This window comes from Coenobita brevimanus, chromosome 92, assembly GCF_032717465.1.
Source record: "Coenobita brevimanus isolate Jiangsu-jjx chromosome 92, ASM3271746v2, whole genome shotgun sequence".
In the NCBI taxonomy this organism is placed as follows: domain Eukaryota; kingdom Metazoa; phylum Arthropoda; class Malacostraca; order Decapoda; family Coenobitidae; genus Coenobita; species Coenobita brevimanus.
Genome location: NC_137045.1, coordinates 741575 through 758860, shown reverse-complemented (window position 1 = coordinate 758860; position 17286 = coordinate 741575). Strand labels below are relative to the sequence as shown.

Below are 17286 nucleotides of genomic sequence, written 5' to 3'. Positions count from 1 at the left end.
CCTGTCTACCACCCCTTGGTGAATCGTGGCATTATTACGAGCTGTGCCCACCAAGTGAGTATCTGGCTGAAAAATACTGAAGAAGGGATACAACAGTCAAAACGTATGGCTCTATTACATTCTAATACAGTCTGAACCTGGCTAATTCCTACCAGTAAAGAGGTTTGGAAGAGGTTTGATTCCAACACGGCTAATGATGATTTGTCCTAGTATATTCTGGCTAATGAAAGACGATTCTACTTAGCACTGACAAACTTACTGTTGAAGGGTTAAGGGGATGGGGATGGAGGGTTCTGCGGGGTGAAGGGTGAGTCAGGAAAGGGTGTTGGTGGAGAGATAGGGTTGGGGGTTGTGCACTTCTGGTTCAACCACGAAAGACTGTGGTGAGGGTTGGAGGGGGTTGAATCAGGAAAGGATGTCGTGAACGGCCAGACAGGGATGCAAGATGGGGACTACGGGAATCACACAGGGGTTAGTGTAGAATGCGTTGAGAAGGATGGCTGAGCACTGACAAGGGTTAGGGTAAGGGGGAATGAACCGGGAGACAGGTTAGAATGGAGACAGAGAGATACGTAGGACAGGACTGAGCACTGACAGAACGGTCATGAAGGGGACTGAATCACGAAAAGATGTGGGTTCTGGAGGGTTGCCGGTAGGGGTTGAGTCAGAAGAGGGGTTAGAGTAATGGAAAAATTGGAGGATGTGGGGTTTAGTACTGATATGAAGGGTTAGGGTGAGGGATGACGCAGGAAAGGGATGGCGAAGGGAAGGAAGGAGGGATCGCAGCTGTAAGTATGAAAGGTCACACTACTAATATTAAAACCACACCACCACCCTCATCACCACAGACGTCGGAAAACAGGCATCACCACCCCGCTGAAAGGATGCCGAGTGACTGACTGCCTGACGTGGTGATGACAGGCGGCGTGTCTTGTGGTGAGAGCGATGGCAGAGTGAGGGATCTTATTTTAGTCCACATGTAGCGAGTGTCACTGTCAGACTGAACTAGGTGTGGTGCAAAGTTAGAGTACCTGATCAACCTACTATAAAACTGGTGTGGGTAGGAAACAGTAGAATGGACACACACACACACACACACACACACACACACACACACACACACACACACACACACAGTCAAATCAATGGCTGACCTCCATCCAAAACCCAACATTTATGCCAGTCATATGACACAACGCACGGTGTAAATTTAGTGTTCATTTATCATCAATATTTAGAGCGAGTTTATTCGTTTTCAGTTAGTTTACCAGTTCACTTATTATCACACAGTTTATCATATTAGTAAATATTACTTAGTTTATTCGTTTATTTTCTGTTAGTTTGAATGGGCAGATGTGTGAGAGGAGTTTTGCCAGTCACCTCACACAATGGACGGCGTATATTACTAAATTATTTATTATTTATCATTATTTTTCCTTGCTTTATTAATTTTTGGGTAAGTCATTTGTTAGTTTCTTAGTATTTTATTATTTCAGACTGGCACATTTGTGAGAGGTGTCGTGGTCGTCATGTCAGACAAAGGATGGTGTGTATTATTAGTCTGTGGGTGGTGGTGGCGGAAGTGTAGGGGGCCCGAGGAAGTGTCGCAGGATTGCATTAACAAAAACACAAGAAAAAAGGTATAAAAAGGAAACAGAAGAGAAAGCATAATCAAAAAGAAAGAAAAAATGAATGAAAGAAAGAAAGAACAGTAGCTCCTTCGTCGACCGCGTGATCTGCGTCTCGCCTTCATAGGGGTAAAGAAATGGGCGTGGTAAGCAAAGGAGTACGTGGGATGGGCTGATGGGCTTCTTAAAAAGGTGAGTCGTAAGCGAAGCTAATTAGGTCCAAACTTCCCTCTCATAATTAGCTTTCGAAAACTCCCAACATGTCCCCTAGAGGGAAAACTGCAAACTACAAGAGCTATGACTGATACCTTATACTCAAAGGACTAGGGGATTTTGGCGAGAACAATTAGTATACTTGGCTGTGGTATATCTATAATTGACGATGACCTTATTATATTCTTGCAACTTCGAGAGACGATAACAGATTCTGGTCATGGGGAACGTCTCGTAGTGAAGAATTTTTGAAACGATCGCCAGTAATCTCATCTGTATAGAATGTCACATAAAATCTATTCTTGCCTCTGTCACACCATAATTTCCAGCTTTGGGGAAGGCCTCTTTTAGTAAAGAAGACCCACCGTAGCGAAAAAGGTATGGGTGCAAGAGGAGCAGCGTGGTAGCGGTGGTGGTGGTGGTGGTGGTGGTGATGATAGGTGTGTGAGTGCGGCGGAAGTCGCATGATATCGCATACACTTAATACTCCACCGATTCACAGCTGCTAGTTGCTTCTCGAACACAAGGGAGCTCAACACTGTTACCAGGTTCTCTACATACACACACACACCATCATCATCCCTACACGTCAGCCTAACACAAAGAAAGGTACGTCTGGTAGAGTGTGTGTGTCAGTGCAGTCGTTGCCTTGAGAGACTTGGTAGCACTTCTTCCTTAGCGATTTACTTCCTACCTCACACCACATTATCCTCTTATACAGGTGTGCAACTGCTGCAAAGTATGTCTGTATCAGAAAGACATGATCAACATAATGGCCACTATCAAGGTGGAATATGCATGGAAGAACGCCAAGAAAGGAGTGCTATTTTCCTGCATTAAACTCTACAATCTTGATAATGTTAATGATACAAACTAAATCGGCATTAGAAAGGCATACGTATCGTAGAAGCCGATATCCAGGTGAAATACGCAGAGAAATTCGCTAAGACAGACGTGCTGCGAAGCTTTCTATTATGGCAGCGGGAATGCGACCCAGTGTGCATATCTAGTCACGCCACGACGCACCCGAGAGAACCCGGGAAAACTGACGCGTCCCCCGTCCCGCGTGTGTCAGTGTTTGCTGACGACCTGTGCTGACGTCGTATGGGTGTGTGTGTGTGCGTGTTCCAAGTCGATTCGCGTGTGTGGCAAATGGCTGCTGACGCTTTGTGAGGACGGACCAAGGTTTATGTCGTGCGTTGGTCAGGGATGTCAACTCCAGCGAGGCGGTGGGGATTGGCGAATCGCGTCAATGTGTGTGTGTGTGTGTGTGTGTGTGTGTGTGTGTGTGTGTGTGTGTGTGTGTGTGTGTGTGTGTGTGTGTGTGTGTGTGTGTGTGTGTGTGTGTGTGTGTGTGTGTGTGTGTGTGTGTGCGTTCGTGCGTGTGTCCTAGGATGCCAACTCGTGGTGGCTAACAAGACTATGGACGTTGTTGCTGCTGCTGCTATGTAACGGGACCGAGGATAACATCAGCCGGTGTAACGGTTACTGACAATAGCGGAAACGACTATAGCAGCAAGTGAGCGAAAACGAAAAGCCGAACACAAGAGGCTGAATTTCCCTGTCCTCCCAACTCCCAGCCTGTCCCTTCCCTCGTCTGGAAAGAAAGTATCTAAAAAAATCACGACGCTCTAAAGATAAAGTGCAATAGAATCTAGCATAAGTTACTTCTCAGTCTACGGGGCGTGGTTCCTAGGCAAATAAGGTTCGTCTCCCTCAACGTTTGTCCCAGAGACGAAACACAACGGGAGTGACACGAAAAGCAGTTGCACCTTAACCTGTACACCTGGCGGGGCAAATGTACACCTGTAACTGTGAACACATGTCGGGGCTTATGTGTATGTGTGTGTGTGAGGGGAGGCCGGTGTCGGGTGTTCAGTGCTGTTCCACCCTCGTCCCCTCACTCACACACACACAGACGCACTGGTTCGTAAATCTCGCCAACTAAGGAGGTTCCCTAGCACGTCTTTCTTACCAGTTTACATCAGCATCAGGCACATTAACACACACTTGTATGCTACCCGTGCTAGGTATGTCCATATTAAAGCGATATAAGGTACAAAGAATAGAACAGTAAGGTGAAAAAGGAAAAATAACTTGCTAAGAAAGACTTGTACACTTCGCCGGACGGGGATAAGACACACACAAAGGCACATCCAATTCACTCATGTAGCATTACTTCCGTTTTTTACTTCCAGGATATTTGCAACGTAAATTAGACACAAAGCGAAGGACTAAGAGGCTCTGCTAAACGTTTACAAAGTGTCAACATTACGCTAACTGACCAAGGCGGATGCTGAAGCACGTAGTTTAGATTGTTTAGATAACCTCGCGTGCCTCATACTGAACCTGACAAAGACAGATTCTACGAACCAAGAACAGGAGCAACAAAAACTTACGCACATTCAACATCACGCGCCAGAGAAGCATTACAGTGATAGGTACTTGATAGATACCCATTACACATCATTAGGTGAACTTAACTGCGGGTGTGTTAACAGATGATGAGCCTACTATATTATATTTACAGGATACTTACTAACCGACATGGCCTCCCGTATTAGGTCAGTAACACTCTAACCAGTAACACTCTAAGGCTCCTGGGACTCACTCTTAGCTCAATTAAATCGTCTGGCGTTAGCTGGAACAGAATAAGAGAGATGTCCAACGATCAAACTTTTTCTTTTTTGGCCTGTTGCAAATTAAAGGCTCTTTAATATAAATTTCAAGGGACCTCACTGCCCCCCACATGGGCTCCTATCGCTACCTGAGGGCAAGACAGTGAACAGGCCTTACATTCACACAGGTCTCAGTACGAAAGCTATAAAAAAAAAAAAAGAGTTGTATCGGTAGTGGCATAAAAACTTGCAGTGTGTGTGAGGGGAGCAGACGCGGCGCTGCGGTTACGATGCTGGATGACGCAACACTGGCCAAACTAACATGGATGAACAGAAACATTCTTGTCTAACACTCTCTCTGTTATTTTATCTCAACTCCACAGCCGAATGCATAACGTGAAAAGTGACATACAGGTTCGTAGAAGTGATTGTGTGGATTGTACGTGAACTGACTGGCCGAACAAATCTGGTGTCATCATTTAACTTCAACTTTCACAGCTGGATCGTATTAGAACAAGGTGACAATTCTGTTAATTTAAAGTGATTGTGTGTTTGTATGAAGTGGAAACTGAAAAGACTGTTTATGAAGCGATTGTGTGTCACCTGTCTAGCTAAACCAACCTATAGTGCCCTTTGTCCAAATCCTCCATGAATGAACACAGACTTGTATTTTTTCAGGCTCTCATTTTTTATACTCAGCTCTACGACTGAACCTAAAGCTCTTCAAAGTCAGAAAGTCATTGTGTGGATTGTGTGTAACCTGACTTGCTGAGTATAACTTTCGTGTCCTTTGGTTATACTTCCATGAATGAAGACAAACCTTCTTTAAAACTCCCTTCGTCATTGTATTATATTTCACGACCAAACGAAATAGACTGAAAGGTGGCACAGGGTAATTTTACATATTGTTAAGGTCTCTCACCATCATTTATTTTAACTTGATAGCTAAACCGAATGACGTGGAAAGTGACACATCGCTTCATTAAAGTGAATGTGTACTGCCCGATACTGAACCCGCTTATAATGTCACCGCCATAATACTAACTCCACAGCCGAATCGCGTACAGTGAAAAAGTAACAAAAATTTGATTGTGTGACGCGTGTTACTTGATTACCTGAGCAAAGTTACTGTCACCGTCATATTATAACAATTCCACACCAGACCAGAATAAAGTGAAGCGAGAAAATAGACCATACAACTGACTGTGTGTTCCATTCACAAAGGTAACTGTACGCTGCTTGACTCTGAACAAACCACTACATAAACTGAGAAGTGACACATACGTTAAGGAAAGAAGCGTGTTACCTGCCTCCCGGAACCAAGGTAGAGCGTTTGGTGGTGGTATGGTGAACGATAATGACGGGGGAGTGAGTGATACATGGTGACCACTCAGCTGCTTCCCATCTCACCGTCCCTTCAGAAACAGTAAACATCGCATCGTCTCTCCACCCTTGTAAGTACCCAGTATTTCCCTCTGCTAAACGGTACTTATAAAATAATCATAATCCAGCCTTATTGTCTACTTTCCTGCACAACTATACGACTAATACACCTTGCATATACAGTTATTATACAAATCATCATTATACCGTCTATCTACCTACCGTACCTTGAAAACTGTACTAATTCACCTTGCGAATACACTACTTATTCACATCATAATACAGCTATACATTAATATACGTTTCTCCCTCCTAATATCATACACATCATTTCACATTAACATAAGCATCACATTCAGGCTGTCGAGCTAGGAAGGAACATAATTAAGATATATCACTCTGAATCTCCATATCACATATTATTCCGTACTGCATTTATTTTACTCCTTCGTGCAGGCTTATAAACGAACAAGAAAACCTTACATATCTACACAACCTGCATTAAAACACGTAGCGCTCTCTCTATATAACAACTATTTCCCATTGACTTACCTTACTTCTTCGTGCATACTTATGAAACAGCTTAATTCAACCTTACTATCTACACAACTTGCATTAATAAATAGTCCGCATGAAGGAGAACCTTTTAAATATAAGGTGAGTACGTACTGTGAGTGAGATAAGTGTTTGAGGTGAGTTAGTACTGTGAGACGAGTAAATGTCTTACGGTGGGGTGAAAGGGCATTACAGTGAGAGCAGACCGGGCTGTTTGTGACCCACTGTTGTCTCCCAGCCTTGAAGTATGAAATCAGGGTCGCTTATCATTTATCCTCATTTTACTCTAACTTCTCCTAAAAAGGCCCTCTGTCCGGCTTGAATGCTCAGTTATAGCAAGATATTAGCAATGCATTATGGCGCTAGTCACGAAGATGTGCTACAGATAGAATGTAGATCCGTTCTATTATCTTCCCTTGAACCACGTGAAATAATCTCCAAAAGGGCGATAGGCCAGCTTAGTGTGAAACAACTATAGTAACTGGAACTTAAATGGAGGGAGTCCTGGATATACACAAACACATCTCAGCCACCCTGCCATATGCTGCGTTGTACGGTACCACGTGACAACATGTGGTATGGCTGGAAGCATGAGCATTAATCTCTCGCTGTGATGGTCAAACTCTTTCACATCACAAACTCGAGACGAAGTTAGCAAAAGGAGCCCAACGCAGTCAGTAGGTTCAAGACAGCTTCAATCTTGCACTGAGATGGTACAACATATAAAATCTATTCTGGTTAACCTCCTCATTATTTCCTGTACTATGATGACGTCTTTTTTTTCCTGCATTCACACAGTTATATTCAGCTTAAGAGAGAAGTTCGAACAACGGTAGTTAAATATAGCTTTCAAAACCCATTCAGTACTAGCGATCTTTCCTATGCCTAACTGTGAACCTAGTGGACTGCAGGCTGAAGGCGCCTTTCTCCTGCAGTCCATCATCTTTCCTTCGGGGGAATGGGGAAGGAGTTCAGAGCTGTTTGTATAACCTGTGCCGCTGCATGAAGAGCCTCCTAACAGTGAAGAGGTTCTTGAAGGCCGGATCAAACCCCTTAAGTGTGATAAGTCCCTTCAGAGATAAAATAGCCAAGGAACAGCAATAATTAAATAGTAAACGTGTCATCCAATTGAAGGGTTTAAAGCTCCATGACCCCGGCAAAATGTGATCTGTAATACTTCGCTAACTTACAGCACCCGCTTTGTGGAAAAACACTTGCCATATTTTGAAACACATCCCTAACTTACAATGAGGACTAACTTTATACTTTTGCCTAGTGATTTTCTTTTATTCTTCCTATCGCCAGACGATTTTAGTTAGCGTGAGGGGTTTTTCGAAATTTAGTGGTTAGATAAATACTTCATTAATCACTTCAGTACGAGAAATCCCAGATACCATTGAATAAAAACCGTCTGGGTCAAGGAGTTAAAGGTACATATTGCTGCCTATACAACTGATGTGTCATGTCCCCCAAATGATGGCACCACTGGAAGGGAAAAGTTGCGATATCTGGAACACACTGCTGACCTATACTGATGACTGGCTATATTTACACTGCCAAGAGTCGCTCCCTGACACCTCGCCTTACCAAACAGGAGTGTAGGTCAGGGGCTAATGAACTCTACTACACAAACCATGCATTGTCATCCATGCAATGCTTTTCCTGTTATTAACGTTCTATAGTAAACACAACCTTGGAGCTAGGTCTGTGTGTGTGTGTGTGTGTGTGTGTGTGTGTGTGTGTGTGTGTGTGTGTGTGTGTGTGTGTGTGTGTGTGTGTGTGTGTGTTTGTGAAAAAGAACCCCAGACTCCATAAAACAACTAGTCACTAATTTTTTGCCGGTGAGGGCGATAGTGGTGGTGGTAGTAAGCGTGGTGGTGGTGGTGGTGGTGGTGGTAGTGTTGGCGATAGTGGGTGCTGTAGTGATGGTAGTGGCGGTGGCATTAATGAAGTTGTACCCAGAGTGAGGCAAAACACTGGGTGGATAAAAGACGATAGTGGTGGTGTACCCTTTTCTTCTGTCGTGCAGTACTGGGCCACATAGAGGTGTTTGTGGTCGTGGAGGTGCTTGTGATGGTGATAAGAATTGAAGTGATGGTGATATGGAGGGTGTAGTTACGGTGACAGTGATGGAAATGGTGTGATGTTTGATGATGATGATGATGATAGTTGCAGTAGTGGTGATGGTGTGGCCAGGAGTCATGCAACAGTCGTCTCACACGTGTTGCAAAGCTGCCCCAGTCTCCCTTGACACCAGCCTACCCTCCTCTGTCTCTCCTACTGCGCACCCTCGCTCTCACGCACACATTAGGAGAACAAAGCAACCATTATGGCCATTTTATGCTTACTCGGAAAAATGCCGTCGTGCATAAAATGATGGGAAATTCTGATAATGTAGATGAGTCTCCCCCATTGTGCAGCATTGCTCTCTCTCTCTCTCTCTCTCTCTCACACACACACACACACACACACACACACACACATCAACACACAGCAATTATGATACGCATTTTACTTATATCCCATTGTGGATTTTACCCTGAATGCGAAAAGCCCAGCAGGATGAAGCCAACGAGTCAAATGTCCCACTTTCTCCTCCTGTTTCCCTCCCTGCCTCCTTGACCTCTCCATCCCACTCGCCTCACACTCTCCTTTCAGTCCCTTCACTTCTTCCTTTTCCCATTATAAATCCTGCCATTTTTCCCCACTATTAATCTGATACATTTCCTGATGTAAATGAGGTATTATGTGTATCTGATGATCAAATAAATATTATTATTACGGTATTATTATTATTATTATTATTATTATTATTAGTAGTAGTAGTAGTAGTAGTAGTAGTAGTAGTAGTAGTACATTCATTGTAAGTGGGAGTGCCTGGTGGTGCAACAGGTTAGGGCGCTCCAGGCGGATATAGTCCACACATTATAACACTCAGGGAAGGGCGACTGAACACTCTCCCTTGAATGTCAGGACTAACTGCCCCTGCCACGGGTCCCTACGCTCCTGACGGGACACCAAAGGACAGGATGACAAAAAGATTACCCCCAAGTTAACTCCAAACTCGCCTCTATCTGCGTTTGCCTTTTCAGAGAGTTTGGCATTTTCTGTGACGGTAATATTCCTTGCCAACTCTCCTCCGTTCAACATCACCATACCGTAGCTCTCACCGCCTTCACGTCTGCCACAGATATCAGTTATAAAACGCTGCCTTATCTTGAAATTATAAAACTTTCTTATCGCGTAACCTACTGATGATAGCAAGCATGCAGTGAAATAAGGACGCCCTCGTAGTGAAGGGGTTAGTACGTTCTAGCCCGTTTTATAAACCCGAAAAAAAAAAACTTTATTTAACCTTCTATGTGTACTTTTTATCCGGAACAATCAGTGTTTATATCCAAGTCCCCATGTGTACGGATCAACACAGGTAAGGGAGGAAACAAACTTTATCCACGACACTGACCGGCCAGAGAATACGTGACAAGTCAGCTTCAAGACGTTCTGTTCTTACCTGGTGTTATCATCTTGCTTATCGCCCCATCTTATCACTCACTCCTTCCTCTTCAGCACCAAATCTGTGCCATCGCTACCACTAGCCTCGCTCCTTCACCCCCTCATTACCGGGACGTGCCGTATTCCACATTAAAGAGACTATTCAAAGTAAACAGGAGACTATTCAAAGAGATTAAGCAGAAACTTTATTAATCCCTTCACTACTATCCCCATAACTGGCTACAAATGTGTGATAGCTGAAAACACGAAGGCAACAATTCCACAATGACAACGTAACCAACAAACATCACGACCAAGACGCAAATCATCTTTCCGTACTACAGCCTATTGTCTTAAATCATCTCTGCTTGAAAGGAAATTATTTAAAATACAGTAATTATGTGATTTCTGGAATAATGTACATTCTCTTAAAAATTGCAGAGTACTATTATGATAAACACACACACACACACACACACACACACACACACACACACACACACACACACACACACACACAGAAAGGAAGGTGCAGTTTTGTCCTGAGGTAAAAAGCGACCATCCTGACCTCCACCTTGCCGGTCCGACATTACACCAATTTAATGTCAAGCAGACAACGCTGGACGTCCTCGAATAATGTGAAGGAGACTATACTGTACTCTAGACCCCATCTCCACTGTGGGCTAGGTGGCTTGTTTTCACGTGACGGAACTGGTCCACTCCTGTTTCTTGAATACTAAGTCCTGGCTGCATAAAACTAACCAAACTTTACTATAGTAATGTATGATAAAGAAATCCTCCTTGATTAACTGTTAAATAAGCCCTCCCATCTGACTACACCTCGCCATGAACTGAGCTGGAAGGGGATGATCTTTGTCAGGTCAGAGCAAATGCTCTATAATGCACCTTGTAACTATTAACTGCTTTTGCAAGAAGAACAAGGAAAGAGGAATGACGAGCTTTCCCATGTCTTTGGTTCATCCTGCGAAAAAACAATCATTATGAGACAACGAGTACCAAATCCTTCCTACACACAATTTAGCAGGAAGGACATGGAAAGATGCGTGCACCACAGCCAACCCTCCTGCAAGCACAGCGCTCTTTTTCTAAACCCACAGAGATGTCTATGTCCATTCAGTTTAGCTTAAGGCCATGTGTAACCAGACTGGTGGGTCGATTTATGTAGTAACCAAGGAGACTCATTCCTACCTCATAGCTAAAGCTCTTCGAAATTCATGCAACCACGATTTTGTATTCAAGTTACGAAAGTGGTTCAGTTCATCCAGGAAAAAGCAGACCAACTACAAGAACACGCAAGGAACGTCCAAATGACAGGGTCTAAAAGTAATAGAGCATCATCCCACCAACAGGGACAAAAACTAGAGTCTCGGGGATGATTAAATTACAGTGATGATGCAGTGAGAACCTAACACCAGGAAGTCATGCAAGAACAAGTACATCCGTAGCCAGTGACTCTTGGAATTCCGTGACGTCATTTCGAGTGTACTTCTCTTCTTCCAGACGATTTTACTCAACTTAGGAAAAGACTCTCATAGTGCAGGGGTTAACGATGGCTGTATCTACTTCGTGCTGTGCGAAAAAAGCCCCCCCCCCCCGGTAAGCTGAATAAAATCGTCTGAAGATAAGGTTGATGGGCTACAGAGGACGTGAGGGGTGTGAGGGGTTTAAGCAGGGCAAATAAGCACAGCGTCACCCTCAGCAGTGTTTTTGTTACTCTAATCAGCTCTGTGTGAGGCCATGTGTATGCGTGTGTGCGTCTGCTCTTGTCCCTACGCTGTCCTGAATACCAATGACACACACACACACACACACACACACACACACACACACACACACAAAGAATCTCTCTCTCTCTCTCTCGTACATCCGTCACATCCAGCCCACATCTCTTGCATACTTAACCAAACACAGACATCATCATCTTCATCACAAATTTCTCAAGTAATCTCTTCCTGTCAACTCTAACAGGTGGATTTCACGTCCCTTCACTACGATTGTTTTCTATTTTCACGCTTTCTAGACGATTTTTGTTGAGCTTGACCAAAACAAAAAGTGTCTCGTAAGCTAAATAAATCATCAGACGGTTTGAAGATAGCGATGATGGCGTCCTCGGGTATTTGGCTTGAATTAAATGCAATCAAACGAACGGAAACGTAAACTAATCGAATATTTTCTGTTCACACTGATAAACAACAGCAACAACAAAAAATAAATAAATAACCAAGCTGGAACGATGAAGAGGGCCATGGCGACGTGTGTGTGTGTGTGTGTGTGTGTGTGTGTGTGTGTGTGTGTGTGTGTTCAGATACATCCTGGTGTTGATGAGGGACGCCTTTACATGAACGTGGTGGCTCTGATATGACCACACTGTGAAGCTGCTCATTTAAACAACGGTTCCTCAGTCCTCCTAAAAGATGATGATGGCGTGCGAAAGAAGGGCAGCTCTGACCTGTAGTCCACCGAGTTCACGTTGAGATGTGCCTGGGATTACATAATTATCACCACCACCACCACCACCATTACTACTACCACCACCACCACCACCATTACTACTACTACTACTACTACTACTCTTACTAGAAACAACCTTTAACTCCTTCGCTAATAGCAGCCCTTCACAACTTGAGCTAAACCGTCTGAAAGTAGCACAATTAAATCAATACAATTACGACACCAGACTGAAGGAGTTAAAGCCTTCACCTTGATTAAAAAAAATAATAATAATAATAATAATACTGTGTGATGAAATAAATAATAACTAAAACTCTATCTATCTATCTATATACCTAGGCTGCTTCCCTCAAGGAAAGGGAGGTAGCCGAGACAGGACGACACACTCTCCATTTACTCATCCATTTAAACACATTCATTCACATCTTAGCCCCAAAGGGGAGAACGGACAGATCCTCACCGCACCACACCGCACAAGGGTCAACTGCACAATGCAATCAGTGACATCCGCAGCAGGGCCCAACAGCAGAACTGGTTTACCCCTGCCACATCATAACATACCCATCCCCTTACCCGCACCTGACCTGACTAGCTGATCAGACCAAATGCGGGAGAATATCCCCTCAGGGCTGCGTCATCACTTATTTATTCACAATTTCTCTCCATTTATTTCTGTCACGCACAGCCACTCTTCCTTGCTCAACAGACATCCCTCTCGCATCCAGCGCTCTCTTCACACTATCCATCCATCCTATTCGTGGTCTTCCTCTCAGCCTTACACCTCTCACATCAGATCTAGTTATCTTTTTCACCAATCGCTCATTATCCATTCTCTCCATATGCCCAAACCATCGCAACACCCTCTGCTCAACTTTACCAGCCATCTCCTGAACAACTCCAGTTCTCCTTCGCACTTCATCATTTCGCACCCGATCCATACGCGTCACTCCACACATACTCCTCAGACACCTCATCTCTGTTACATTCAAACTTTTCCTCTCTGCTACACCCATATTCCATGTTTCAGCCCCATATAATGCAGTCGGTACCACAACACCCTCATACAGCCTTCTCTTTACATCCATTCTAAGCGAACGACATTTAAACACTTTTTTCATTCACTCCCAGCACCTTTCCTACTTCATTTATTCTAAACTTCACTTCTGCATCTATTCTTCCATCCACAGCAACATGTGACCCTAGATATTTAAAACAATCTACCTCCTCAAGCAACTCACCATTCAAAACTATATTCATCCCCCTACCATCTATCAACCTCGTACACTTCATCACTTTACTCTTATTCTCATTTACTTTCAAATTCCTCCTTTCACACACCCTTCCAAACTCCTCTACCAACTGTCTCAATCTCTCCACTGAATCGGTCACCAGTGCAGTATCATCTGCAAACAGCAGCTGCTTCAGATTCCAATCTCCACCATCATCATTTACCAGACTCAGACCACCTAAAACTCTTGCATTCACCTCCCTTACAACACCATCCATGTAAATATTAAACAACCAAGGTGACATCACACATCCCTGTCGCAGCCCCACTCTCACGGGAAACCAATCACTCACAGCATTTCCCACTCTTACACATGCTCTACTATTTACATAAAAACTTTTCACCCCTTTTAGTAACCTACCATCAAGTCCATACAATCTTAAAACAGTCCACAAAGCCTCCCTATCAATTCTATCATACGCTTTCTCTAAATCCATAAATGCCCAAAACACATCCTTGCCTTTCGCTAAATACTTTTCACATGCTTGTCTCACAGCAAACACCTGATCAACGCATCCCCTCCCTCTCCTAAAGCCACACTGCTCATCACTAATCACTCCCTCTGTACCCTCTCTAACTCTCATAATTAACACTCTACCATACACCTTACCTACAACACTCAACAGACTTATACCCCTAAAGCTAGTACATTCATACTTATCACCCTTGCCTTTATACAACGGGACCACACAAGCACTTGCCCAGTCAATTGGCACCATACCTTTCTCAAAGCACACATTCAACAATCTTACTAACCAGTCAACAATAGTCACTCCACCACCCTTCAGACATTCCACAGCACACCCATCCATACCTGCAGCTTTCCCTGTTTTCATCTCCTTTACTGCCTTCTCCACTTCCTCCTTCGTGATCAAGGAATCATTCAACTCTCCCAACACATTTATTCCTTGCACCCTTCCATCCGCCACAATCTCAGCCACCCTTTCCTCCTCTACATTTAATAATCTTTCAAAATACTCTGCCCATCTCTTCCTTACTGCATCCATCTCAATTAACATCCCTCCATCCTCTGCTTTTACTCGTTCTCACTAAAACTCACGGCGGCAAAAGAACACTATGATGACATTCGTGACGCAAGAAAGTACCGGGAACAGAATGAAATAATGTGTCCTCGGGGTGAAGGAGCTAATGTCTGGTACCGGATAACAAAGAAGATAATAACGAAGATGATAAATGAAAATGACGTCACTAATTATCCAAACTGCTGGCGGAAAAGAGGGTTACGTGGGCATGTGTGACGCAAGAGGGCCAAGGCGACAACGAGAAGCGCAATGAATACAAAGAAGGAGGCATTAGTAAGACATTTCTGGCAACTGTTATGACGTCACCATCGCCCCGCCGGCATCATCTTACCCGGTGACGTCATTGGTCTTCCCTGCCACTCAGATGCTGCGCACACACACACACACACACACACACACACACACACACACACACTACTACTACTACTACTACCATTACTATTACTACTACAACTACTTCTATCACCACTACTACTACCCACGTGTCCCATCACAGACTCATTCTCTCCAAATAAGGTGTTCGTTGTTAACTTTTAGCCACGCTGTTTGTCACCCACGGTAGCGAGGTAGCGCCGGAAAAGAGACGAAAGCAACCCCATTCACTCCTATTCTGCCTCTCAACTATCACATGTAAACTGCCTACAGAAAGTTACTGTAAGCCGTGCACGAGCTGGCCCTTCTGACTTTCGGTTTACCCAAGTCGCTTCACATCATCCCCACTGCTCCCAGTAAATCTAGTCATGTGGTTTGGCCATGTGGAGAGGATGGAAAGGGAAAGACTACCGAGGAGAGTGTATGTGAGGGAGGTGGAGGGGGGGGAGAGGGAGGGGGAGGTCAAAGGATGAGATGGAGGGATGGAGTGGAGAGGTATATGAGAGAGGGAGGTGTGAGCTGGGAGCAGGGCATTGAAATGGCAAGGGACAGGGCGACATGGAGGCGATTTGTTTGTCATCACCCCTTACGGGATTAAGGTGTCTAGCAATAGATAGACAGACAGATGTCTAGTCATGTCAATCTGCTAAATTCCAGAGAGAGAGAGAGAGAGAGAGAGAGAGAGAGAGAGAGAGAGAGGGAGGGAGGGAGGGAGGGGAGGTCCTAGTTTAACAAGAACACCGCCCTAGATGTCGTAAGGCGCTACTAAGAAGGGCAATGTCGGAAAACAAAAACGTTGCCACATCCCTCGCTAGCCAGAACACTCTCCACTTAGTCTTAATCGTGCTTAAAATTTTCCCGAAGACCATCTCAATTTGCCACTGTCTTTATCTGTAATAATTCACTCTTAAAAATACCAACATCAAAATCTTCCACGCCGTTATCTCTATATATTTTTTTTCTTTTTACCTGCTCGCGATGATCTCAACGAATCAAGTGTTATTAGGCTAAATCATGCAAAACTGTTCACCTCTGACCTTGACCATGACCTTGTATCCGTCAAGAGAGAGAACCAGGTGTACATCCTTGTGGAATGTGTGTGTGTGTGTGTGTGTGTGTGTACCTGGCTGCCACCCTGAGTATTTGCTGACCAGGTGTGTGACCCTGCACCTGAGTTACGCAATTATTATTTCAGGGACAGTGATTACATCATGAAAGGGTAAACAGTATGTCACTTACAAAGGAAACGTAATGTCAAAGAAGACAGTAGTTTTCATATTAATCCTTGTATGTATATATATGTGTGTGTGTGTGTGTGTGTGTGTGTGTGTGTGTGTGTGTGTGTGTATAAAAGTATGTGTGTGTGGCGGGGGGGGGGTTATTCTCTCACATTATCATCACACGAGATATAATAACTTCAGGTTCAATTGTCGCACATCAGGTATAACAATTCCGTTATTCACCGGTGTTCATTCGTGCACAGAGTTACCTGAACGTTTGTGAAAGCTCTGAGAAAGGGAGAAACTGTAAACCTCTTCACTATGATGATGATGATGATGATATTTAGTCATTATTATTTTGTTGTTAATTCTTGCTGCTACCAGACGATTTACCCCAACTTACTAAACCCCCTGGTAGTCAAGGGATAAGCCATGGCTCTGTCCAACCCCTCCTGTTCGAAAAGTCTCTCCTAAGCTGAATAAAATCGTCTGAAATTGGCAGGAGTAAATCGTCTGCCTCTGAACTCTGAATCTTTACGCTGCTTCATTTTATTCAGTTTTTGGAAAGACCACTCGTATGGAAGGGGTTGATGTAGTCTTGTAATCCTTCCAGTCCAAAAGTCTCTCCTAAACTGAATAAAATCGTCTGGTTGTGACAGGAATAAACCGTCCCTCTCATAACCCCCTCACCCCGACTTCCGGATATAATCATACCGCCTGCAAGCAACTCAATCACCATCATTATCATCATCATCATCCGGACATTTAATTGTCACTACAATTTTCATCGTATAAAAAGGAGGGCAATAGACGGCACATCATAATTTAGTTCATGTTTTAAACCACTGAAATACACTGACTTTATCCCTACTGCTTCCAGACGATTCTTTTCAAATAACAAAGCTACAACTGTGAGGGGGTAAAACAAGACTAATCACCCCACTCCATTTAAAAAGCCTGTCGTAAGTTGTAACCCAATGGTCTGAACACAGGGAGAATACC

The 17286-nt window shown here is 43.9% G+C and overlaps 1 protein-coding gene across 1 annotated transcript in view; it reads left to right on the top strand.

The window, feature by feature from the left end:
• Positions 1-5628: 5628 nt before the first annotated feature.
• The window catches only part of LOC145412227 (innexin inx2-like), an 87521-nt gene continuing 75863 nt past the window's right edge, over positions 5629-17286 (top strand). Inside the window, exon 1 of the mRNA XM_080282160.1 lies at positions 5629-5913. The gene's annotated coding sequence lies outside the window, so the exon portion shown is untranslated. The remainder of the gene's footprint in view (positions 5914-17286) is intronic.